This window comes from Ambystoma mexicanum, chromosome 5q, assembly GCF_040938575.1.
Source record: "Ambystoma mexicanum isolate Mex_15411 chromosome 5q, UKY_AmexF1_1, whole genome shotgun sequence".
Taxonomy (NCBI): Eukaryota; Metazoa; Chordata; class Amphibia; order Caudata; family Ambystomatidae; genus Ambystoma; species Ambystoma mexicanum.
Genome location: NC_090933.1, coordinates 991,223,539 through 991,250,027, shown reverse-complemented (window position 1 = coordinate 991,250,027; position 26,489 = coordinate 991,223,539).

Here is a 26,489-nt window from a genome sequence, read left to right as displayed (position 1 = left end):
GCCCGACTTGGGTGAAAGGGGTAACCTGGCCTATGTAGATGATGTTTTAGTCAAAAGCTCAACTGTGGAGGAACACATAGCAGATATCCGTTATGTTCTGACACAGTTGAGGGCTGCCGGGGCAAAACTCTCCTTTCAAAAGGCACAGTGGTGCAGAACCCGTGTCAATTTCTTGGGGCATGAGATTACTCCTCAGGGTCTCTGTCCCCAGGAAAAGAAAGTGGAAGCACTCCAGAAATTAAAAGACCCCACAACTCTGCGGGAACTAAGGAGCTTCCTTGGACTGACTTATTACAGCAGAAAGTTCATTGAGGATTAACCAGAGATCACAAAACCCCTGATCCATCTTTTGAAGGGGGGGTCAAGTGGGAGTGGGGTCCAGAACAAGCCGAGGCAGTAAGACAACTCAAAAGAAGCCTCTCACAAGCGCCTTGCCTAGCTTACCCTGTCAAAAACAAGGAGTTCTTCTTGGAGACACGGTTCTCAAATACATGCTTGACTGCAGTATTATATCAAAAGCATGACAAGGTTAATAAAGTAATCTCCTATGCGAGTAAGACTTTATCCTCTGTAGAGGAAAAATTCAACGATTGTGAAAAGGCACTCCTGGCAATGGTGTGGGCATTGAAGAATTACCGCCCGTTTATCCAGGGGGAACACATCGTAGTAGAGACTCCACACCAGCCTCTGCAATATCTCCAAAGTGACAGAATCCGGGCCGGAAATGTGAGTAATTCCCAAATTACTTCCTGAATTCTGTCAATGCAAGGCTTTCCTGTAGAGGTCAGATATGGCCAAAACAAGAAGAGTCCCCTCGCGCAAGGTCTGGCTGACTTGCATGATTTTGCCAGAGAAAACTGTCTCGAGGACGAAAGTCTTAAAACCAAGGAAAACATGGAGCCATACCTTAATTCCCCACACAAAGTCTGTGAAGAAGACCAGTGTGAGGGAATGCCCGATGTCTACGTGGATGGATGTTCCTACCATGTTGACAACAACGGGGAAAAAGAACTTGTGGTCGGCGTAGGGAATGCATGGGTGAATGATGCCCCAGAACCCTCCGCTGGGTACAAAATCGGTCCCCGAAGTAGTCAAGTGGCAGAGTTGATGGCTGTGCATCAAGCCATCCTCACTGCTGTCCAACACCAACTCCACGAACTGGTCATAATCACAGATTCAGATTGTGTACGGAACGGGTTCGTGGAGCACCTGGTTAATTGGAAAACCAGAGGCATACTATGTGCCTAAAACAAACCATTGAAATATGGGAAATTAATTAATAATAAATGATGATCTGGTCACCTCAAATGGGATGACCACCTACTGGAAAAAGATCAAGGGTCATTCTAAAGTACAGGGACCAGACAAAACTGGAAATGACCTAGCTGATCAGCTGGCGAAGACCGGAGCCATCCAAGGGGATCTACTTGAGATCGAGTCCCTGTTGGGGGAAATTCAGGTCACTGCTATTACTAGGTCCCAGACAAATGCTCACAATGAACTCTCAATGGCACAATGGAGTAAGGAGACCCCAGATGCTGATTTGATTACGGCTCAAAAAGGGGATCCAATAATTGGTAAGTTTTATCAACACATTGAGGACCCTGAGAACTTTCCCCTGACGGATACCGATTACATAGGGAAAGAGGACCTCAGAGTGTTGATGAACTGTCCAAAAATGTTCCGAATCTAAGACGGTTTGTTGGTGAGGAGATCCCAAGCTGGCTATGATCAGTGGGTGGTCCCTACCTCATTCCGAAGCCTGATGCTAAATCATGCCCATGATGCAGCCACAGCCGGTCATAGGTGGTTTCATACGACACTTGAAATCTTAAGAGAGGTTACATACTGGCCACACATGGGGCAGTACCTCGACCAATACTTGAAGGGGTGTCTTGTGTGTGTTACGCTCAACTGGTATCCAATGGAACGCCACCCAGCCAGTTGGTCGCTGGTATCCTTCTCAGTGATTCCCTGGTATGGTTCTCGGTGGAATTTCCGCCTGTAAATACAGGAGGACTGTGTTTAGGACAGGCCGACCAAGGTAAGTTTTCCCCCCACCTCCTGTATGACTTCAGCACCTCTGGGCTCTCTTCTCACCTTGTTGTAGAAGTTGGCGAGCTCTCTGTCCTGCTATCTGGGCAGGGGCGCGTTGTCTTTCGTGGGCATGTGCGGTCCAGTTACTTCACTGACAGCGGCCCAAGTAATGTCTTTCAGGTAGGTCTTATTGCTGTTTATTGATTTGTTATTCTTGCATGCCTTTCTCTGTTTGATAATGTCTCTTTTTATCTCCCTTAGATGTGCGTAGAGTCCGCGTGGTGAATTGGCTAAGCTGGGCCTTGCCGGTAAATGATGGCGCACAATAAGCGCTATGATGCGGTAAGTAACCGCTTTGCGCAGCACCGTGAAGTCTTGTCTTCGCAGACCTGTGTTTTCTCCCTTTTTCGTAGGTCGCGGTGTGCTCCCAGCGCGTGTGGATTCCCGGAGTGATGCCGGCCGAAAGGGATCAGCCAGGTAAGTCTTTTAAGCAATTCGTGGTTGAAATGTCTCTAATACCTCCTTTAATGATGTCTTTTCTTCCTTTTTCAGGGGTCCTTGGGTCCGGGCAGAGCGCAGATCCAACGGAGCTACCCAGGAGCTGCGAGCAGTGAAGGATGGAGATTGCAGGTAAGATGCTGCTGCTAACGATGTTCTTTTGTCTTTCTGCAGTTTCTGATTTCCCAGGCTCGTGGGTAAGCTGGACACGGTGAGCGTCACGTTGCTAGATGCAAAGTAACGCGAAGCGTGTTGTCTTGTTCGCGTGTGGTTTAAATAGCCTCTGCAAAGTAGTCCAGGTAAAGTAGTCCCTAGGCCACCACACCCAAAACACTATACCGCATAGCTTGGTTCTTAGGAATAAAGCTATGTGGATGCCTCCATGTTGGATGAAAGCCTAAATAAAGTAGTTCCCTGAGCAAATGTCTTTCACTGTGTATGAGCCTGGCGCCAAAGGCCAGGACTGGCCCCAAAAGGGCCTGAGACGTGGATGCCAGGCCTTATTTGAGATCCGAGTCCTGATTCTACCTGGCCAATGGGCTTGCCAGTGGGGATCAGGGCTGAGGGTCGTGACAGCACTCCCCCCCAAGGCCCGTCCCACTGTGTTTCTCCTGTCTGGTCCAGGTTTAGTTGGGAAGTTCCGATGAAACGTTCTGATCAGCCGTCGTTCGTGGATGTTCTCACTGGGCTCCCAGGATCTATCTTGCGTTCCAAATCCCTTCCAGTCGACGAGATAATATAACTTGGCTCTAGAGTATTTAGAGTCCAGGATGCCTTTGACTTCGAATTCAGGTTCTCAATCAATAAGTATGGGTTTTGGTGGTGTCTCAATTCGTGTACCGGGTTGCATTGGTTTTAAGAGGGACACATGAAATACCGGATGGATTTGTAGTTTAGGTGGTAAATCCAATTTGACGGCTGCCAGGTTGATAATTGCCTTGATGGTATAGGGTCCTAAGTATCGTGGATGGAAGGTCCGGGTCCCTTTGATGGGTACAAATTTGGCAGCTAACCAAACCTTGTCTCCCACTTGATAGTCTGGGGCCTTTTTCCGACGTTGGTCAGCGAAGTGCTTTTGCTTTTCCTTAGCATGAATGAGATGTTCCTTCGCCTTTCTGAAAGCCTGAGTGATGGTTGTGTGGAGAGTCTTTACTGCAGGCATTTCCAAGCTTGCTGGAAGGTCGAGTTCTGAGGTACGTGGATGCCTGCCATACAGGGTGTAAAAAGGTGTTTGTCCTGTGCTAGAATGTACACAATTGTTGTATGCATACTCGGCTATCCAAAGTAAGTCTTTCCAATCTCTTAATTCGTGGTGCAGCATGCACCGTAAATACTGCTCGAGGGTCTGATTGGTCCTCTCGGTTTGGCCGTCTGTTTGGGGATGGTGACTGGTAGATAACCGGACGTCAATCTGCGCCATTGCACAACATTTTCTCCAAAAGTTGGATACAAACTGGCTGCCTCGAACAGAGACCAGAACTGATGGGAAGCCATGTAGCTTAACAATGTCCTCCAGAAACACTTTTGCTAAGGTGGATGCGTCTGGGAGGCCTTTGAGAGGAATAAAGTATGCCATTTTAGAGAATAAGTCCACGACTACAAGAATGGTGTTAAACCCTTAACTGGGAGGCAGATCAGTGATGAAGTCAAGGGAGAGAGTGTGCCATGGAGCGGGAGGGATGTCCAATGGTTGTAGGAGACCTGATGGTTTTTGTTTTTGTGATTTATTTTGTGCGTAGACAGCGCAAGACTGAATATACTGGATGACGTCCTTACGCCAGGTAGGCCACCAAAAGTTCTGTTTCACTTTAGCTAAGGTTTTGGCGATCCCAGGTGTCCTTCGATCAGAGAGTCATGATAATCTGAAATAATATGATGCTGTTATTCCTTCTTGGGTACATATAGCCGGTCTCTAAAGAAGGGCAATTGATCCTTGATGCAATATTGTTCTCCTTGAGTTTGCTATGCGAGGAAAGCATCAGGGTCCATCGCCCGTCGAATTTCGTTTCGTAATTTTGCTTGTGTTAAGGCTGTCGCGATACCCAAGAGTTTGTCTTCAGGTATGATGGGTACCGGGTCTGGGGTTGTATATACCATTTCATTGATGCCCATACGAGATAAGGCATCAGCCTTTCCATTCTTGATCCCTGGTCGAAACGTGATTACATAGTCATATTCGGCGAAGAAAAGGGCCCAGTGCAACTGGCGCTAGGACTGGGCCTTGGCTGTTTTGAGATATTGCAGGTTTCGGTGGTCTGTGATGATTGTAATTGTGTGTCTAGCCCCCAGAGGATAGTGTCGCCACGCCTTGAAAGTGGATTCGATGGCCAGGAGTTCTTTGTCCGTGATGGCGTAATTAATCTCCGGAGGTGAGAACTTTTTTGACCAGAAGGCCACAGGATGCAGCTGGCCAGTTTCTGGGTCCCTCTGTGAAAGGACAGCTCCCATTGCCATACTGGAAGCATCAGTTTCCACGAAATAAGGGAGGTCTGGACGAGGATGTCGCAGGATGGGGGCGGAGATAAATCTTTGTTTCATTTCCTGAAAAGCTTTTTCCGCTTCTTCGGTCCAAGCAAACTTTTTATTGTTTTTTCGTAGCAGTACAGTGATCGGGTGCACAACCTGAGAGAAGTCTGGGATAAACTGGCGGTAGAAGTTCGCAAAGCCCAGCATGCTCTGTATCCCTTTCAGAGACGTTGGTGATGGCCATTTTAGAATGGCGTCTACTTTGTGTATGTCTGTTCTGATGCCTCCTGGCGTAAGGATGAAACCAAGAAACTCTACTTCGGTGACGTGAAAAAAGCATTTCTCAAGCTTTGCACATAAACAATGTTGACGGAGCTTGGTGAGGACTGAACGAACGTGCCTGATATGATCTTGTTTCGAGGCTGAGTACACTAAGATGTAGTCTATGTACACTAAGGCGCAAATGTCAATCAATTCTCTCAAGACGTCATTCATGAAATATTGAAACGCTGCAGGAGCGTTGCACAACCCGAAAGGCATGACTTGACATTCATACAAGCCATATTTGGTACGGAAAGCGGTTTTCCACTCATCTCCGCTTCTGACTCGGACCAGGTGGTACGCTCCTTGAAGGTCTAATTTGGTATAAATCTGGGCATCTTTGACTTGGTCCAGCATTTCAGGGATAAGTGGCAAGGGGTAGCGGTTCTTCACAGTGATCTGTTTTATTGCGCGGTAATCAATACGGGTTCTCAAGTCCCCTTCTTTCTTCGGTATGAAGAACAAAGGACTGGCTGCCAGGGACTTTGATGGGCGTATAAATCCGTTTGCAAGGTACTGGTCTAAACAGGATTTTAAATGAAGGTTTTCTGGTTCGGTGAGAGCATAGATCCTGCCGCAAGGGATTTGTGCACCAGGAACAAGGTCAATCTGACAGTTATATGGCCTGTGTGGCAGCAATGTGTTAGCCTGGTTCTTTTGGAATACGTCCTGAAAATCGTGGTATTCATGTGGCAAGGTATTAGTTACTCCTAGGGTAGATACTGCTGTTCTGGGAGTCTTGGAGATAACGAAGTCCGGTTCCGGCTCTGGATAATAGCAGGCCGGGGAGCAGTCACTGGGGAAGGTTAATTTCCGTGCCCGCCAGTCTATCAAAGGGTTGTGAGCAACTAACCATGGCATCCCTAGTATTAACCGGAACTGAGGTGCCTTAATGAGATCGAACGAAATACACTTCTGATGTCCATCCTGGCACCGCAAGGTTACTCCAGCTGTGCATTGGGTTACTGGTCCGGAGGCGATTTCTGTCCCATCCACGGTAGTTACCTTGTCCCTGGTTGACTTGGAACATAAAGGAAGCCCCATCTCTGCTGCCAGCTCTTGATCAATATGATTGCCAACTTCTCCGCTGTCGATGTGCGCTTCTACGGCATGCATCTTTGATGACCGTTGGTGGTTTATTAAGATCACTGGTATTGCAAAGTGCGAGGTCGGTGGCTCTTTCTTCTCACTCGACAAACTGACCTCTACGGGTGCCGACCTTGGCAGTTTTCCGATTCCTTAACTTCATCCTTTTCTGTCGCCCCGACTGTTCTCCTTGGGGGTTTTACTGGGCAGTCCTTCAGGAAATGTCCTGGGTTTCCCACAATACAAACAAAGTTGTTGTTGTCTTCTTTTATTCCGCTCTTGTTTTGTTAATGGAGGTCGTATCCCTCCGATCTGCATGGGTTCTACAGCGTTTACTGGCACCCGTGGTGCGTTGTCCCTTGATCGAACATAAACCACGTGAGAGTCTGTTTTGGACCGTTCTGCTTTTCGGTCCTGCAACCGGTGATCTAGCTGCACGACCAGATTTATGAATTCGGTACAGTCTCTTGGGGGATCAACTACCTGGGCTAAGACGTCCTTTAATTCGCCTCGCAAGTCTCGATGGAACAACGTGGTTCTTTTGTTTTCTGGCCACCTGGCTTCGGCAACCAGTCTATTAAAGGTAGCAATGTACGTCAACAAGTCCTGATTCCCCTGCCGGAGGGATAAGAGTTTGTTGTCAACTGCTTGTTCCTTGGTATGGCGAGCAAAAAGTTTTTCCATTTCTCTCTGGAACCCCCATAGTCCTGTAACAGTGGATCATCATGGGTCACCAACGGCACCGACCAATCCGCTGCGCTTCCACTCAAGTATGATAAAACAAAAGCTACCCGAGCTTGGTTGTTTGGAAATGCTCCAGGGCGACAAAGGAAATGAAGGCGACACTGATTTATGAATGCTGCATACTTCCGTGGGTCGCCTGAAAACCTTTCTGGTGGTGCCAGGGGAACTGTTCCAGGTAACGTGATCTGTATTGGAGTAGGGTTAAAAGATGAGGAGGTGAGATTTTGCATCGATGGATTTCCCCCAGGCAGAAGAGTCTGTCCTGCCTGTGATTGCAAGAACTGTCCACCGATCTCCTCTGTGCGATCTTTGGTCCCTATTAGGTCTCTTCGGAGTGCATTAGTCTCTTGTCGGGCAGAATGAACCTCGGCACGAAGGTCCCCCAACAATTGGTCCAATTGGTCAATTTCTGATGTCTCTCTCTGTTACGCTCACCTGGTATCCACGGGGACGCCACCCAGCCAGTTGGTCGCTGGTATCCTTCTCAGTGATTCCCTGGTATGGTTCTCGGTGGAAGTTCCGCCTGGAAATACAGGAGGACTGTGTTTAGGACTGGCCGACCAAGGTAAGTTTTCCCCCCACCTCCCGTATGACTTCAGCCCCTCTGGGCCCTCTTCTCACCTTGTTGTAGAATTTGGTGAGCTCCCCGTCCTGCTTTCTGGACAGGGGCGCGTTGTCTTTCGTGGGCATGTGCGGTCCAGTTACTTCACTGGCAGCGGCCCAAGTAATGTCTTTCAGGTAGGTCTTATTGCTGTTTATTGAGTTGTTATTCTTGCATGCCTTTCTCTGTTTGATAATGTCTCTTTTTATCTCCCTTAGATGTGCGGAGCGTCTGCGTGGCGAACTGGCTAAGCTGGGCCTCGCCGGTAAATGATGGTGCACAATAAGCGCTATGATGCGGTAAGTAAGCGCTTTGCGCAGCGCTGCAATGTTTTGTCTTCGCTGACCTATGTTTTTCTCCCTTTTTTCGTAGGTCGCAGTGTGCTCCCAGCGCGTGTGGATTCCCGGAGCGATGCCGGCCGAAAGGCTATCAGCTAGGTAAGTCTTTTAAGCGATTTGTGGTTGAAATGTCTCTAATACCTCCTTTAATGATGTCTTTTCTTCCTTTTTCAGGTCCTTGGGTCCGGGCGGAGTGCAGATCCAATGGAGCTACCCAGGAGCGGCGAGCAGTGCAGGATTGAGATCGCAGATAAGATGCTGCTGCTAACGATGTTCTTTTGTCTTTCTGCAGGTTCTGATTTCACAGGCTCGTGAGTAAAGTGGTCACGGTGAGCGTCACGTTGCTAGCTGCAAAGTAACGCGAAGCGTGTTGTCTTGTTCGGGTGTGGTTTAAATAGCCGCTGCAAAGTAGTCCAGGTAAAGTAGTCCCTAGGCCACCACACCCAAAACACTACAGCGCATAGCATGGTTCTTAGGAATCAAGCTATGTGGATGCCTCCATGTTGGATGAAAGCCTAAATAAAGTAGTTCCCTGAGCAGATGTCTTTCACTGTGTATGAGCCTGGCCCCAAGAGGGCCTGAGACGTGGATGCCAGGCCTTATTTGAGATCCGAGTCCTGATTCCACCTGGCCAATGGGCTTGCCAGTGGGGATCAGGGCTGAGGGTCGTGACAGCGTGTGCACAATTTCAGCCAACATCCCTCACACACCGTGCGCCTCTCCAAAAGAGGGGGATGACACTGCCTTGGTCAGATTTACAAGTCGATTTTATCGAGCCCGAGTACCTGTTGACCGTGACATGCTTGTTCACTAAATGGGTGGAATGTCTCCCGGGCACCAAACTGCAAGGCAGAAACAGCATCTGCCCTGATGATCAACCACATCTTCTCGCGTTTTCGACTACCCCAAAGGATCGAGTCAGACCGAGGTAGCCACTCCACTAGCGAAGTAATGACAAAGATGTGGGAGATACTAGGGGTCAAAAGGAAACTACACATTGCCTGTCGGCAAACCTCTAGTGGTGGAGTTGAGAGATACAACAAGACAATTGTGAGTATATTAAAAAAGTTTGTGGCAGATTCGGGGCCAAGTTGGGACATCCTAATACCTCTTGTCCTGATGGCCATCAGATCTACCTCTTCTTCTGCAACAAAAATGTCACCATTTGAGCTGGTGACTGGGCGAAGGATGGTGCTTCCCCAGCATCTGCTCTAGAGAACCCAAGAGCAGACCTTGATTAGAAAGATCTGCAGACATTAGGAAGACCCACTATGACCTCAAGACCACTAGAAAAGAATACCAAGAAGGAGATCGGGTCTACTTATACAATTTCCAAAGGAACCAGGCCAAACAGCGCAAATTTCTTCCTAGCTGGCAGGGACCTTTCTAAATTGTAGACAAAATCTTACCAGTCGCCTACAAAACCCGTATCCCCAAAGGCAGTTTGGCAGAAGGGGAAGATAAGTGGGTCCACATCAACCAACTGAAGTGTTGCCATCCTAGGCACACTCTGCAGCAACTAGAGGATTCATCTGTAAACCCAGAGGGGGGCATCCCAGCTCCCTAGAATTCCAGCTATAAAACTATTCCACATGTTGAAAATGAGTAATCAATTGCAAATAGAAAAGATTGTCATTATATGTCAAATGTATTCGTCTGCCCCACTACATGAATAGTGGTGGGGAAATGTCTACAAATATGCTCTGTTTTGTAATCCTAGAATTTGAAACCATGGATCCTAAGTATCAAGGAGGACCACTCAGGGACCGGAAGGGAAGATCCAAGGGGCCCGGGGTATCGCTCCATACTCTCATCCGGAACCGGCGAGGAGAACCTGTCGATCCAGAACTGATGGGAGAAGCAGACGAATTTTGCCACTTGGACCAAAGAGAAAAAACATCCCAATCTCGCGACTTCCCCTTGACGGGCGGTCAAAAGTCAAATCGCGAGGGGGGGCTTAGTGGGATGTTTTAACCCACTCTGCTCCACCTTGCGACATCCCTGTGTGCTGATGGTGCAGGAATCATCAAAATGGCCGCGAAAACGCCATGTGCGCCAAAACCTATGAAAATTGCGCTTTGAAACCGGAAAAGATGGCTGCCAAATCTACTTTGCCTGTTGTCAGTAGTGGAAAGGAGATCTCACTGCTGAAACCTGTCACTGGGCTGCCTACCAAGGAAAAATGGAACACTGCAGGAAAGGCAGTGCTTTATTGCAAGAAACCCAGAAATTGCTCTTAAATCCCTTTTTCTTAGTTGCTGAAAATACAAAATACCGGACCAAAACACCATAAAACATCCAATATCTTTGCTGGGTGTTAACCAACACTTCATTTAAGGAATCAATATGAACATACAATGTCAGGAAAAGCAGAATCTATCATCAAAATATCCACAGTAAAAAGTGTGCTTGCCTGTGAAAATCTGTCAAAATAAGGGCACAGTACCAGCAGCCGCCTGTATGACAGCTGTCATTAGTTGCATCAGAAGCTTAAACTTGTGCAATTGAAATCAAATGTCTATAAATTAAGTGACCTGTTATCAAAAGTAATATAGGTTGCAACTATTTAATCTCCATGGGTTGGAGACTGGAATTAGAGTTCTAGTTGCCTGTTTTAAAATTGCAAATTTGTTTTCAACAAAGAAAAATTTAACAAAGTGACTTTTAAAGTAAGCCTGATGCAAGCCAAAACTACAAAGCAACTCCCCCACTGGGCAAGGCACCTCCCTTCTGCTCTCTGGACCAGGAACTCACATTCAGGTGTTGATTAAGAGGGGAGGGGGACTGGGGCTGCTCCTGGGAGTGACAATGAACCTTCCTTGGCTGAAAGGATATGCAGATTGTAAAGTGTCAACAGTGGCCTCTGCCAGAGGAAGAAGGTGGGGATTGCTCTTGAGCTACAAGATGGAGGCGGAGACAGACATTTTTGTGGATTCACAAAGCACAGAAAGCATATTCTTGAAAAAGACTAATAAAGGACTGTGCGAATTTGTAAAAATTATAACATTAATAGCATTGTTAATGTGATTTTTTTGTGCACATTTTAAGAGGATCCAGAACCCTGTGCGATGTTTCTCAGTGAAAATTCTGGTTTTGTAGCAATTGTATTTATGTCAGAAGCATGAAACTTCATACGATTATGCCCAGATATCATGCGCACATATGTACAAAATTGTGGACAAATCAGATGTTTTGTCCTAGACAAAAAGTGTGAAAATTTGTCAAATCCAGACCCAAGATCTCACCGCAACGAGGATTGGAAGAGGGTTTGCTCCACAAAATATGTCATCTATCTATGTTATTGGCATCATGATTGTACACATTTAAAGATGTATTATATCAAAAATAGATTTTATGTGCAAAACGCAATGGGGAGGATGTTTTGCCTTGTAAACTACATCATCATGGTGACACACTGTTTTCTCCTCCAATCAAGGGAGAGAGCAGACTTTAGCCAATAGACTACCTAGGGGGTGCGCCTAGGATAATTCAGCATATTAGGAGGAACTTTCAGCTCTAAAGACAAAAGGAGAAGTTTTTTTTTTGACGGAGTGTCGGAAGCAGCTGTTGCTACGTGTTACAAGGTCTTCCTGTTGTAGCTACAGTGCGGCTTGACGCTCGAGATACTGAGACGTCCTTTTCTCTAACCATTTTCGGCTCCTCTGCCCTCCCCTCGCATAATGCACCACTGAGCTTCTGAGCTCCCCACCGCACCAACTTGCTGTTTTGCGGCCGCGCCTTTGCGCACTTTTCTTCTGTGTCCGACAGTGCTGGGCGGACCCAAGTTGCGCTACCATCGGCGCCGGGAGCCGAGATCCAGCCAAGATCCAGGCGAGTGAGAGTTGGCAGGGCTGCGGGCTGCAGACTCTGAGCCGTGGGAGCTGACTGCTGGTGAGGTTGAACACACGCGGTTGAGGCTGCATTTAACAAAGCTGTAAGTTACACTACAGGAGTGCCGAGAAAGTGAGAGACTCAGCCTGTGCAGAGAGTGCTGCCGGCTGAGATCAGGAAGTTTTCCCTTAACCCTATACTCTCAGGGACCACCCATTATAAAATTTAAATCTAAAAGCTCACTAGCGTTTAAACGCCTGCTGCTTGATATTTCTTTCTTGTGTACATATTGTTTGCCTAAGTAAATCTGATTCTGGACTGCTGTATTTGTTTACTTAGCACTAATTTTCTGCAGGTGTACACTGCTAAACGGGGACAGTGGCACCGGGTGGGGCACGGCCCCTGCTGTAGAGCCCCAAAGCTGCTAAATACAGGGTGCCGCCCCTCTCTCGTCCACCAAATAGACTTGCTCTGTTGCTCCAGTTTAAACGAAAGTGCCCTTAACTGACTGTTTTACTGGAATCTCTACTATCCTGACTACGAATAACATTTGGGTCCAGTCGTGAGACTGCAGGGTTCGCCCTTTGATCACGGCTGTCATTGTGCAGATAATATTCTTATAGACTGGGACCAGTAGTGGATTCAGGTTGGGGCTTTGCAGACACCAGCCCCCCGTACAAGTCAAAGAAGGTTTTTTGTTTCTACAAAAATCACTTCGAAGTCAATTACTTGGAGTTAACTGATTGCGCTCGCTTAAGTGTGCATGCCTTTTCAGAAGCAAGGTCAGAAATCCAAGTATAATCTACGTAAACGTAACAACAATTTTCCCCCCTCTGGAACAAATAGAACAATGGGTAAACCTAAATCTAAAAAGAAAGAACCTCTCTCTAAAGGAGCAATCACATATTTCTTTCCACCGAATGCTCTTCCTGAAGTAAACAACAATATAACGGAAGGAGAGGAACCTGTGAGCAATATAGCTACGGCCCCTCAAGATATCACCAATTATGGTGATATAGACAATAATTCACTCCTTGACCTCTGCCTTTCAATGCAGGGGGCCATGACCCCAGCTCAACCGCGCTTGTCAGGAAATAATCCGCAGCATTCACAATCAAGTGCACTATCCTCTCAGAGGGAGCCTACTGATCAACTATCTGCTTCACCTAATCTCGTTCCCTTTCAGGAACCCTCCGGCTCGGGAAGTATTAGCGATTCTAGTAGAGCATCTACATCTAGTACGCCTGCCCTACCTGAATTGCAATCTTCAGTGGCTTCCCTCCAGTTCGCCTTAAAAATTCTTTCGAAATTATGCGGGCGTATCCTTGAGACTACCCTTACACTTGCAGCAAGAGAAGGAGTTAAAAACAGCCCGGGGGCAGAAGAAAATGTGATCCCGAGATCCACTGACAACAGTCCTGCACAACCTGCTGCGGACCCAGCGATTATTCCTGAACCCGCTGATGAATCAGCAGTTTTCTATTCACGGAAAGAACGAAGACTGGCTAAGAGAGCAGGCATGAACAAAAAGCCTTGTGTAATAGCCTTTTCCCTACCTATGACTGCTCCGGTGGGGAATGCCTCTAAAAAGGCTAAAAAGAAAGCAACTAGGGCACAAAAACGGAAAGTGAAGGGCCTGGGCTCTCTAACAAGCTGGTTAAATCCCGACAACGTGACTGAGTCTCTATGTGTAGAAGAAGATTTACTTGATCTCGAATCATCTCAACTTAATAACGATTCAGAGAAGATCTCTTCAACCCCAAACAAAGATGTAACTAGGTCCCCTTTGGCACTGCTATCAGGAAAGCGGCTCCGCAAACTCCATATTTCAACAACCATATATGCATTATTAAAAACCTATATCAGCAACATGAGCAAAACTGGCTCACAAGATCGGCTCTCATGACGAGGCTCCATTCTGTCCCTTAACTTCGTGTTCTTAGTTCAGCCGACTTTGAATACGTGGAACCACTTCAAGCTATAAACCCTAATGTCTACGTGATCAACTGCAAATTCTTAGCGACTGCCCAATTGATGCGATGCTTCAAACAAGATCTGTTGGTGGTAGATATTGAGATCGACACAGATCCAGATGCGGAAGATCTTAGCTGCCTGCAAAAGGCGATTCCTCCACCAGAAAAAACTATCTTGCCGTCTGTTCCACCTACGGGGGAAAAAGTTCAGATTGCCGATGTTCAGAAAGTTCTGAGCTGGCTGGCTGAATCTCTCCCTCTAATAATAAGTAAACAATGAGACCACACCATCCTGTCTTGGAATTGTAGAGGTTTCAACCATCTGTTAGCAATGGAAGGATCAGCAGCTATTCTAGCTGGCCACCTATGTATCTGTTTGCAGGAAACATGGTTGATCTCCCCTGTGATCCTAAATGGATATTCGCTGTATCAGTCTTTTGCCAAGAAGGGGCCCAGGGGCAGACCTTTTGGGGGAATGATTGTGGGTGTTGGGCACTCAGTCCAATCACATCGTATTACGACTAATCAATCAGATAACATCATAGCTGTGGAAGTGGTGGTCCCAAATGAAGCTGCCCATGAAAGAATCCTACTCGTCACTCTATATAATCCACCTGGTGTGGTCAGTAGAGGACTAATACAGGAAGCGATCCATGAGTTACTTAGTGAATGGACATTGACATTGGGTAACAACTCAGTCATTTTCACAGGTGATTTCAACTGCCACATAAACGGATCGGAGGGTACCACTGTCAACCCTCTACTTCACCCAAAGGGACTAATGCTCCATAACAAAGTAGATCTGGAAGGCTTAAATTGGCGCTTTTCTTCTGACTGGGATCTTGAACTTATTAACGGGAGAACGAGAAGCGATTATCCTGACAATTACACTTGGCGTAATGCTATGGCAACCAGCACCCTAGATTATGTATTCTTAAGCCCGAATATTGCTAGCAGAATTAAAGATATGAAGATCACTTTTAATGATTGGAGCGATCATAGCTTCCTAACTCTGACTTTTGCAGCTGACTGGGAAATTCCAACTCCCAGACCTATGGGCTACTTGGTGACAAACCACGCAGCCTCTCATATCCGCTGGCACACAAAAAGTATCGATAATGCAGCACGTTCAGCACAAGAGATTCTGCTCTATGATATCGAAACTTTTAGTAAATACACTGCGAATGATATTGAGGAATGGATTGCTGCCTTTGCGACTTCACATGCCACTACCTCTACTAATCCGATGATACAAGAAGGAAAGAAGACCATACCTTTTGACAAAAGCATCAGAGATGCCAAGCGAGTCCTAAGAGCTTCTATCCGTAAAGCGAAAAACGCCACTGCCACCTTTGAATCCTTTGCAGTTTTACGAAGAAAGTTTAAGAATAAATACTATGCCTGGATTAAGATGAAGAGAAGAGCTGAGAAGCGGGGTCGCTGGCAACAAATGGTTCAAGTTGTCTGCTCAAAAAACACCAGAAATATCTGGGTTGTCCTGAATGAAGTAAGGGGCCCCACCAACCATACAATGTTCAACCCAATAAACGCTCAGCAATTGATTGAATTCCTATCTGATCGTAATGCTCTATCAGCGCCGGACATCCATTGTAGCGCTGAAGTGGTCCCGCTGGAGAAACCATTTATCACGTCCAAAGAGAAACTCCTCATCAAAATTAAATCTCTGAAATCTTCAAGAGCACCAGGACCCAACGGCCTAGCTAACGTCGTTTTGAAGAGTAATCCGGACTTCTGGGCCAGTTTAATAAAGATCCTATTTGATAAAATCTTGGAAACTGGTAATATTCCGGCCTTGTGGCAAACTTCCATACTTATTGTCTTCAAGAGAGGAAACAGAATGGAGCCTGGAAATTACAGATTGCTCTCAATGCTTGACTGTACAGGGAAGCTGTTTGCATCGCTCCTTTTGGAAAAGCTGGAGGCATGGGCTGCCATGATTGGAATACTAAACCGATTTCAAAGCGGATTCAGGAAAGGTTATACCACCACCATGAACCTGATGATTATTGATTTGCTGAGGATTCATTCAAAGCCCATTTTCAAACCATTTTTGACAAGTTGCCAATCAATTCTGCTTTTCTCTGGTGTTTGCTGGGGGAAATTGGGATTGATACTTTTGCTTGAATTCTGTATTCCTGAAACCTGTTCTCTCTCCTTCTATCGCTTTATATTGCATATTGGGGGGATTGAGTAGTGTGCAGGGGAAATAGTATTCACATTGCCAATTGATTGAACACACACAAAAGTATTATTTCAGTGCTGCATTATTTTTCCCACCATTGCTCCTTGTGATTAAAGAGATTGTTTAGTGTGACATCACCCCATTGGTGATTATTGTGTAAGCATTAAAAATAGTGTTATATATATTGTGCAATACCAAAATAAATATTGTAACTTTGCTAACCAGCCTGCTTCCTGGTTCAGTGTGACCGTGGGGGAGGGGGAGTTAAAAGAGAGGGGCGTGATATAAGTGGTACATCGTTCAGAATAAAATAACTTATAGACACAAATAAATAATTAAGGGTTTCAGTTGTGCATTACACGCTAGGCGTTGATTTAGGTGAAGTGCCGGATTGAAATCACTTACACTAACTATCGCCCTATCTCTACTACCTCCTTCCTGGTTAAACACTTGAAAAGGTGGTCTTCCCCCAACTGACGCTCCATACTGATCTTGTTGGTTGCCTTCACGACCATCAATCTAGATTCCAGGCATCCGGAGGCATGGAAACTGCTCTTCTGAACACTTGTGAAACCATGCCCGCAAACCTCAACTCCAACTCTTCTGCTGTTCTCCTTCTCCTGCATCTCTCCTCTGCCTTTGACATGGTCATCCATTCTATCCTCATAAAATGACTCTGTGACACCCTCAACATCACTGACCGGGCACTGTATTGGCTCACCTCCTTGCTCACTAATCACCCTTCCCAGCTGTAACTGGGCCCTTTCTCCTCTGCCACCACCCTCTCTACCTGTGGCGTCCCTCAGGGCTCTATCCTATCGCCATGGCTCTTCAATATCTATCTTGTCCCTCTTGCTCACCTGATCTCCTCCATCTCTTCTCATTTCCAGTGCTATGCCAATGACACACAGCTTTCATTCAAACTTCCCTCTACGTACCCCTCTTCCTCATCTCTCATCCCCGACTGTCTGTCATTCAGGCATGGGGTGCAGAAAATAATCTCTGCCTTAATGCCAGTAAGCTGGAGATCCTCCTCATCAGGACACCTGTGAGCTCTTTTCCTCATACCCTCTGGCACCCTCTTTGAGCCCTCTACGCCCACCATCTTGTGAGGCCACAAACCTTAGGGTCATCTTCGACTTCGCTCTCTCCTTCACCCCTCACATCATGGACCTTACCAAGAAGTCCCACTTTCAGCTCCACCTCCTCAGAGACATTCTTCCTTTTCTCACCTTCCCCCAAAAGCTCAATCTCCAGAACTCTGGTCCTTTCCAGGCTGGACTACTGCAAGGGGGCCAAATCTCTCTCCTCGGCTAGTGCCTCCCTTTGGAACAGCCTCCGTACCCCTCTCAGACCTGAGCTGGACCTCCTTAAGTTTCGGAAACTGTTCAAAACTCTACTCTTCCCTACCTCTTTCCCTCTTTCCCTTGCCTGCTAATGACCCCACTGTCACTGTGACTGGTGGCCTGATCATCATGAATATCACAGGATCCCAGACCCTTCCTCCCATCTCCCCCCTACTGCACTTCCCTGCAGGCCCCTGCTTAGTAGTGCCACATCCCACCTTGAGAGCCACCTCTACCAGCACTTAGCCTGAGGATCCCTCCTCGGCTCCCCTTAGCACTTCCCTCTCGGGCCCTTCACCAGTTCTTGTCCACTCTTCTGTTCCCCACCACATTCCCTTCCCCTGCACCTCTCCTCAATGCACTTGCACAGCTGAATGCCACAAGGCCTAGTAGGACCACAATTGTATATTACTGTTCTACCATTGTTTTTATTTCCCTTGTTCCCTTCCCATTTAGCTTTGTGGTGCTTTGGAGCACAATTCTGTTGTATAAAGCACCTTACAAATGCTAAATAAAATAATATAAATAAATACATTTCCAGCTACCTCCTAAATAGGTTTAAGTGAGTCGAAAACATGTTATCAATTAACTTAAATTGAAAAGCCATTCACGCCATCCTAATGATGTGTTTTAATGTTTCTGCAACATCTGGCTCAGGTTGCCTCCAATTGCCTTGGAATAATCCTAGTATTTATGCAGATTGGGCAGTAGGTGATTTTAGGTAAGTTGCTTGACATTTACTGAACTTTTTGGTATCTGTGTGATTTCAGTTCAATGTATAAACAGCTTCAGTACCTGCTCACGTCCCTTCACCACCAACTGCTCTCTCATTCAATCTTAACATTCTATGCAAAACCATTCTTCACCAAATGAACGTAAGAACGTTATTGTAATGGATATTCCACATTCTGATACCATATTATTAACTATGTATGTTTCCTATTGGGGGGCCATGCAGTGAGGCTTCCTTTTTCCGCAGTTCCCGCATGATCCTGTAATTAATAACCGAAATATCACTTCAACCTTGTGCACTGACCTGTCGAACACAGCGAAATAGTGTGGAGAACTTTGGGGACCCAGTCGCAGAGGTGTGGTGGGGAATGGGAAGCTGCAGGAAGGATGAAACCGCCCCGGTGGTGAGTGGGATGCAGCTTCCAAGATGGCAACCATGAGTTCAGAGGACGTCGCAAAGAACGAAGCCCAGCCGGGGGCACTGGCGGCTCAATGGAGGAGATTTGCTGACTGAAGGGGAAGGGCTGGGTGCGACACCCATCAGAACCGAAAACTACAGAGATTGTGGAAGATGCCTGAGTGGTGGGACGGGTGAGTGTTGCTGTGCATTGAGCATGGACCGGGAGCTTCCTTTCTCAACCCCTGCTGGGCGAGACACGGTTGATCCAGCAGAGGTGTGGCGCTGCCCCACACCACTGCGAGATGCTTATCATAAAGCGATGGCAACGACGTGAAAGTGCACAACTAGAGATTACTTATGGTCTGGCCCTGGATGGTGACTGGAAGGGCTGCAAGAGCAGAGCGAAAATACCTGGGTGAGCAGCTGGATCGTGCAGCTGCTGTGGACACTGCTACGTGTGAGGCCATAGCTACGGCGAGTCTGGGGAGTGGTGCCCCAGCGTTGATGACCAGAAGCAAGTGGCCCAGTGAAGAGAAGAACCAGAGATGGCTGTGCCTCCCCTGGAGCGTCTCCCTGTGTCTCCCTGTGCCCGCTGCCTGTAGCGGGGGTAGCGGGCACTTGACCACCTCTGAGCAGAGTCAGAGCGTGCTGCTGGCGGTGGAAGAAGTCAGGCCTAGGCAAGTTCTAAAGCCGCCACTGTCGAGGTAAATACAGGCTTCAACAAACTGTTGATACTGGGGGGAACCTGGGACACAGTCACATATAACGCAGTACATTCCACAGCACCCAAAGCAGGGTCTGGAGGCTGGTGTGTGGGGTGGATCGATCTTTGCAATAAGAGCTCTGCAGACCATAGGGCCTTATTTGAGATGCTTGCCGGGTTCTGGGTGTGCAGCAAGCGCACGACTAAGTCTGCGACAAAGAACACACCTGCTCTAACAAGGCTGCAGAGCACATTATCGGCATCTGTAATTCTTGCGGAAGGACTGGCACCTTCCTGGTGGCTAGAGTGCAAAACAAGTCTGTACCAGTGGAATGACAGTGTGAGGACTGCAGAGCATCCCGTCTGGTACTTGTGGTTGAGCCTGTACCTGGTGAGGACTAACATCAAAGACTCAGGGGCAAGAGCTCAGAGGAACGATATAAGGATTCATGGGTTACCGGAGGGTGAAGAAGGCAGTGACCCGACCACCTATGTTGAAAACGTACTCCTTCAGAGCGTTGGCCCAGAGACGATGAACCAAGGTTTCACTGTGGAAAGGGCGCACAGATCACTGGCTTGGAAACTGCCCCCAGGGGCCCCGCCAAGTTCAGTAATAGCAAGGATCATGAATTACCAAGACAGAGAGTGGATCCTGGTCTTCTCCAGAGCAGGGGGAAGCATACTCCGAGCATCAGCAAGGCTCTCTATTTACCCAGACTACACGATGCTGGTACAAAAGCAAAGGGCTATGTTTGGCCCTACGAAAGAACACCTGAGGAGAGCGGTGGTACATGCTAATATACTCAGCGAAACACAAAGTAATTCATAATGGGAAATCCCACTTCTTCGAGGACACGGAGGCTGCATACTCAGGGGATTGCTCAGCTCCGGAGAAGAGAAACAGGAATCTGTGAAGATTGGAGATGGAGAGACGGCAAGCTATTGATCCCTGGAATACTTGAAACACCAAATTGGATGCTATATGCAGGAGTAGAGACTTGGAGATGGTGAGAACTGTTTCAAGGATGCAGATGGCAGCCCGTTTAGGTTGCTGGGACACCCCGGTTGCCACTTTGTTTCTGATGCCCGTCTCAAAGTATTGCACTGCTGCGGCTCTTCCAGGTGGGGAGGGAGGGTAGTATGTACACATGTTATGATGAAGGGCAGTTGGTTATTTGGCTGGGGAATGGAGGGGATTGGAAACAACCTGTGGTAAAGGAAGTTTCTCCTCCCTTTGTGGAGAGGGTAGTTTTAGTTTTAGTTGTTTAACTGGCATCTAAGGGCAAAGCGCATAGGCTATAGCAGTTTTAGAGGATTAGAGGAAGTCGGTGCAAGATGGGAGGCAGGCTAGCAGGAGGAAGGCGTAAAATGCAGATTTCAATAGTTGTCGGCATGGGGGCCATGAGGACACATCAGGTTTGGCGGGAGGTTGGTGGGAGTTGAAGTGGCCTGAAAAAAAGAGACCTAATGGCTAGCGACCTAAACATAGTTTCATAGAATGCCTAAATAGCTTTTTTAAGAAACTTAGGGCTTCCTCACGACCTTGCTGGTCCAGAAACAAAGGTGCTGGAAAGCTTACCGTCATCCTTGTTTCCGGACACGCAAATTACAAGTTTGCCTGTCACTGCGCCTGATATGATATGATAGGTTATTTATAACGCGCTTAATATCCAGAGGTTTCTAAGCACAGACCCGGGGATCAAACTCCCCATGGCCTATTTTATCAGAGGCCATACTCAGATTCATGAGTGCTTACCGGCACCCTTGTTTCTGGACTGGCAAATTACAAGCTTGCCTGCCGGGACCGCTGCACCCAACAGGTCTGACCCTGTCGGGTGCAGTGGTCAAAGTAAGCAGACTGATCACTGAAGCACCGGCACCGTTAGAAACTGTGCCGTTGCTTCCGTGAACCCATTCCCATGGAGTCCTATGGGACTCAACGGGAATGGGAACAACATTTACCGGCACCTAGCTTGCCGATCCGACGGGACTTGTAATATCCCGGTGGCACCAGCAAGCTAGGTGCTGTTAAAATGTCACAAGTTCGGCAGCAACCCACCGGTAGCACCGGCAGGGTTACTGCAGAACTCATAATGACGCCCTTAGAGTGCAGACCTGTCTGAAAAGGAAAAGGGTACAAGTTGCACTGCTGCAAGAGACTCACTTAACCTCAGACCCGGCAAAATGTAATAAGTAGGAAAAGTGGGGGAATGTATGGTTTGCAAGGGTGTGCAAGGGCGTGCTAATATGGATTGTGCCGGGGGGTCCCCTTCCGACAGGTGAAGTTTAGACACAATGATGAAGGCAGAATGGCTCTGATTCACAGGTTTATCAAAAACAGAGAGACATGTATTATTAATAAATACGCGCTTAATAGTGATGCTACAAAATTCTTCAAGTCCCTTTACTGTAGGATTGCTGAGTCCTGAGGTGCCACGTGAGTGTGGGGATGGTACTTCAATTGTACGCTCAATCCCTTGATGGATAGATCGGATAACAAACACTGGCGATCCACCCCTCCCGCGAGAGCCCTGGGCGCCATATTGAGAGACCTCAAACTAGTGGAAATATGGTGGGGTATCTATGGGGACGATAGGGGATATTCACATTATGCTGCTCCTTCTGGGGTCTATACTCATCTGGATTACCTGTTTTTACGAGGCAAGACACCACTGCAGAGTGTGTGGAGGCAGACTACAAAGCCAGGGTCCTTTCTGATCATGCTCCATTGATTGTCACCTGGCAGCGATACTTCCCTAGGCTGCCGATCCCAACTTGGCGCCTTCGGGTTGAGGCTCCACAAGATGGCATGTTCAGGGACTACCTTGAGGGGAAAATTGGGGAATATTTTGATTTAAACATGGGCAGCGTCGAGGGGGAGGCATACTGTGGGATGCCATCACAACAGTTATAAGGGGAGAAGCTATTGGTAAGATGGGGGGCCTCAGTTAGGAACTATTAGAATAACTGGACTGAGTAGAGACAGAAATAGAATTGCTCAAAGCAAATCAAGACATGGCGAGAGAAGTGGTGGGGCATCTATTAGCACTGCAACAGAATTGCATTAAAGAATGGGAAAGACTTGGCAAATTTGATTATGTAAAATACACCCAGAGAAAGCATGCAGAAGGGCATAAATCAGGTAGATTGCTGGTGTGCCTTTCTAACAGGGAAGAACCCAGGGAAATGATATGCGCTATACAGAAAGAGGAAGGACATTTAATGACCACACAACAGAAGATAAATGAGGTGTTCTCCAGGTACTATGAGACACTGTAGTTTGTAGAACTGGCAGACAGTGACCTGGAAATTATGGAAGCCTTAGAGGAGTGCCCAAACTGGATGAGGCAGGGGCGTACGACTTGGACGCCTCGCATACAGTGGAAGAGATCCTGGAAGTCATTCTGTCACTTACAGCGGGTAAAACTCCTGGGCCGGATGGCCTACCGGGAAATTTTTACAAAACGTACGTGGCGGTGCTCGCACCGAAGCTATTAACAATATATGAGGAGGCATGGGAAGAGGGCCTATTCCCACAGAGTATGCATGAGTCCCTGATTGTACCAATACTTAAACCGGACAAGCCTCCCCTGGATTGTGCCTCTGTCATTCCTACGCAGGCCTACTCCTCTTTCGAATGCCACGTCTGCAGGCTCTCTCTCTCCCCATGCCATTCCCTTACTGTGGCTACTATCTATTGGCCACCTGGTCAGATCTCCTCCTTCCTCTCTGAGTGGGCTGACCTCTCCACTTCACTCCTGGTCTCGACCACTCAACTCCTCCTTCTTGGAGACTTCAACATCCATCTGGATGTCTCCTGTCCTCCCTCTGGACTCTTTTGCGACCTCTGCGACTCTCTCTCCCTCTCTATTCTCCCCTCAGGGCACACTCTGGATGTTTGGATCTCCTCAGACCTTCCCCTGTCTGTCCCTCTCACCACTCCTCTCTCCTGGAGTGATCACTTTCTCCTTTCATCCCATCTCACCCTCTCTACCCCCCAGGCTAAGCCACTTCCATCACTGCCACCCACCTTCTCGGTCATCCGACCCATGAAGCGCGTGTCAGTTGAGGCTTTCGCCGCCACTTTCTCACCCCGCCTCCCCTAATGGCTGACTCTCACCCTGACACAGCCCTTTCCGTGCTCCACTCTGCTATATCTGATACTCCTGATATTCTTGCCTCTGTCATGAGAATCCGCCTGAAGCCCAAAGTCAAGTGTAATCCTGGTATGACTCAGACCTCGTCACCCTTAAACGCAAGTGCAGGGTGGCCGAGAGGAAATGGCATGCTTCATGTACAGCCTTTGACAAACTGCCCTGCCGCCTGCTCCAAAGGCAATACTGGCTCTCTGTCCTCACCAAGAAGAGAGCTCATATCCAAGCCCGCGTCTCTGCGGCATCTAACAACTCGGCTGAACGGTTTCAAATCTGCAAGGAACTGGCCAATCCTGCCGCAGTCTCTACCTCTCATGTCCCCTACCAGGCCTTCTGCATGGCACTGGCTTCTCTCTTCATCTCTAAAACTCAGGACATCCTGTCCTCACTCTCCCCCCCCTCCCTCTACTCCCTGCTCTTTCTCTGTCCCTTCTGCAGCCAGCTCTCCTCCCTCCTTCTCTGCCTTTCTGCGGTTTTCCGCAGACGAGGTTTCAAGACAAGTCTGATCTATAAAAGTCTCGTCCAAATAGGTTCACCCCTGTTCCTCCAAAACCATCAAGGACAACATCAGCTCCCTGGCCCCTGCCCTGGCCGACGTCTGCAACCACTCCTTTGCCATTGGAGTCTTCCCATCCCCCCTGAAGCACTCCCTTGTGCACCCTCTTCTTAAGAAACCCTCTGCCGACCCCTCCTGCCCAGCTAACTATCGCCCAATCTCCATCACTACCTTCCTGGGCAAACTCCTAGAAAAGCTGGCCATATCCCAGCTTAATCTCCACACTGAATCTGTTGGTTATCTCCATGACCGTCTGTCTGGCTTCAGAGCTGCCAGAAGCATGGAAACTGCTCTCCTGAACATCTGTGAAGACCTGCTCTCCAACCTTGAATCTAGCACCCCCTGTGTCCTCATCTTGCTTGATCTCTCTTCCGTTTTTGACACGGTCAACCATGCCATCCTGCTCAAATGTCTCTGTGATAACCTGGGTATCACCGGTCAGGCCTTGTCGTGGTTGACTTCTTTCCTCACTGACTGACCCTCCCAGGTCCAATTTGGGTCCTTCCTCACCGCTATCTTTTTCTTTACCTGTGGTGTCCCCCAGGGGTCTAACCTCTCTCCCTGGCTATTCAACCAATACCTGGCACTTCTTGCCCACCACATCGCCGCTGTCTGCCCCAATTTCCAGTGCTATGCAGATGACATACAGCTCATTTTCAGGCTACCTTCGCCAGCTCTTCTCCGTCTCTCATCACTGACTGTTTATCTGCTATCCAGGAGTGGTGTGCCGCCAATGACCTCTGCCTTAATGCCAGCAAGACTGAGATTCTCCTCATCGGCACACCCACTCCCTTCTTTCCTGTCTCTCTCTGGCCGGGCTCTCTTGGCCCTCTTTCTGCTCCCACCTGCGAGGCTAAAAACCTCGGAGTTATCTTTGACTCCACACTCTCCTTCTCTACTCACATCTTTGATATCTCTAAGAAGTCACACTACAAGCTGCAACTCCTCAGAGGTATTCTTCCTTTCCTCTCCTTCTCCCAGAAGCTCACTGTCTCCAGAGCTCTGGTTCTCTCTAGGCTGGACTACTGCAATAGTCTCTTTCGATATCTGCCTGCCTCTTCTCTACGCCCTCTGCAACTCATCCAGAACAGGACTGCGAGAATTGTCCTGGGCCTCAAGCCCAGGGATCGTATCTCTCCAGGACTGAAATCTCTGCACTGGCTCCCCTTCTGGGACTTGGGGCCTCAATACCTTCACCTCTCTCTTCCTAAATATCTCCTTTCTCGAGCTCGGCGCTCATCCACCTCCAACCCCCTCAGGGTCAGTCGCTTCTCCAAGAAACGAGTTGGTGGTAGATCTATTTCCTCGGCTGGGGCCTCCATCTGGAACAACCTCCCTGCCTCCCTGAAACTTGAGGAGCACCATCTCTGGTTCCGGAAGAACCTCAAAACCTTTCTCTTTGCTTCTGCTTTTTCTCCTCCTCTCCCCTGCTGACCTCCTGGCTGCAACTGCACTAGTTACCTGGCCACCCTCTGATCTCAGGCCCAGGTCCCTCGCCCGCCAGTGACACACACCTGCACTGCCTGCCTGGCCACCCCCGCACTTGGGACTGTCTCTGCAGCCCTACAGTCCCACCACCAGCACTTGACACCTGATTTCTACACTTACCTTTGCACTTGCCACCTGCTGGCCGTTACTTACTTTTGTGATTATTTTATTCCCTTGTACTGCTCTACCCCTCCCCCCTACACTATCCCTTCCCCCATCCCATGAACTTGCGCGATCTGAATGACACCTGGCCTAGGAGGATCATTGTGTGTTCTCCCTTTGTTCCCCCTCCCTTGCCTCGTCGCGCCTTGAAACACTTGTGTATAGGCGCGTTATAAATGCCATATCATATCATATCATATCATCAACCAGGATTATACAATTCTTACTGCCTTACTGGCAAATAGATTAAAGGAGGTAATTAGTCACTTGATACATACTGATCAGACAGGATATGTGCCAAACAGATGCACCACTTGGAACTTACGGCGACTACATCATGTAATCGAGGAGCTCCACAAGTGTAGGGATAGAATGCGCAGTGGCTTCTTTAGTCGCAATAAAAGCATTCGATTCTGTCAGGTGGGATTGGCTGCATGCTATGTTACAGCCAGTTGGGATAGAGAGGAGGTTCCCTAGATGGGTGGCGCTGCTGTACACATGGCCCCAAGCCAGGGTGAGGACCGGACGACAGATCTCTGGGGAATGGGGGCTACATAGAGACACTAAACAAGGTTGCCCGTTGTCCCTGATGCTGTTCATCTTGGCTGTGGAACCAATGGCAGTCTTCCTGCGTAAACACTATGTGGAGACAGGGATAATGGTGGGAGGAGTTTAGCACCTAATCTTTATGTACACTCACCAGCTGAAGACTTACCTCACATATTGGACATAACAGACCAGTTTGGTAGGCTCTCTTGCATCCACGTGAGCAGAGAGAAGTCTTGCTTGTTCCCGCTTGCAAGCCTCGAGAGTGTGAGCCGAGACAACCTACCTGATTTGGGGCTGAGGT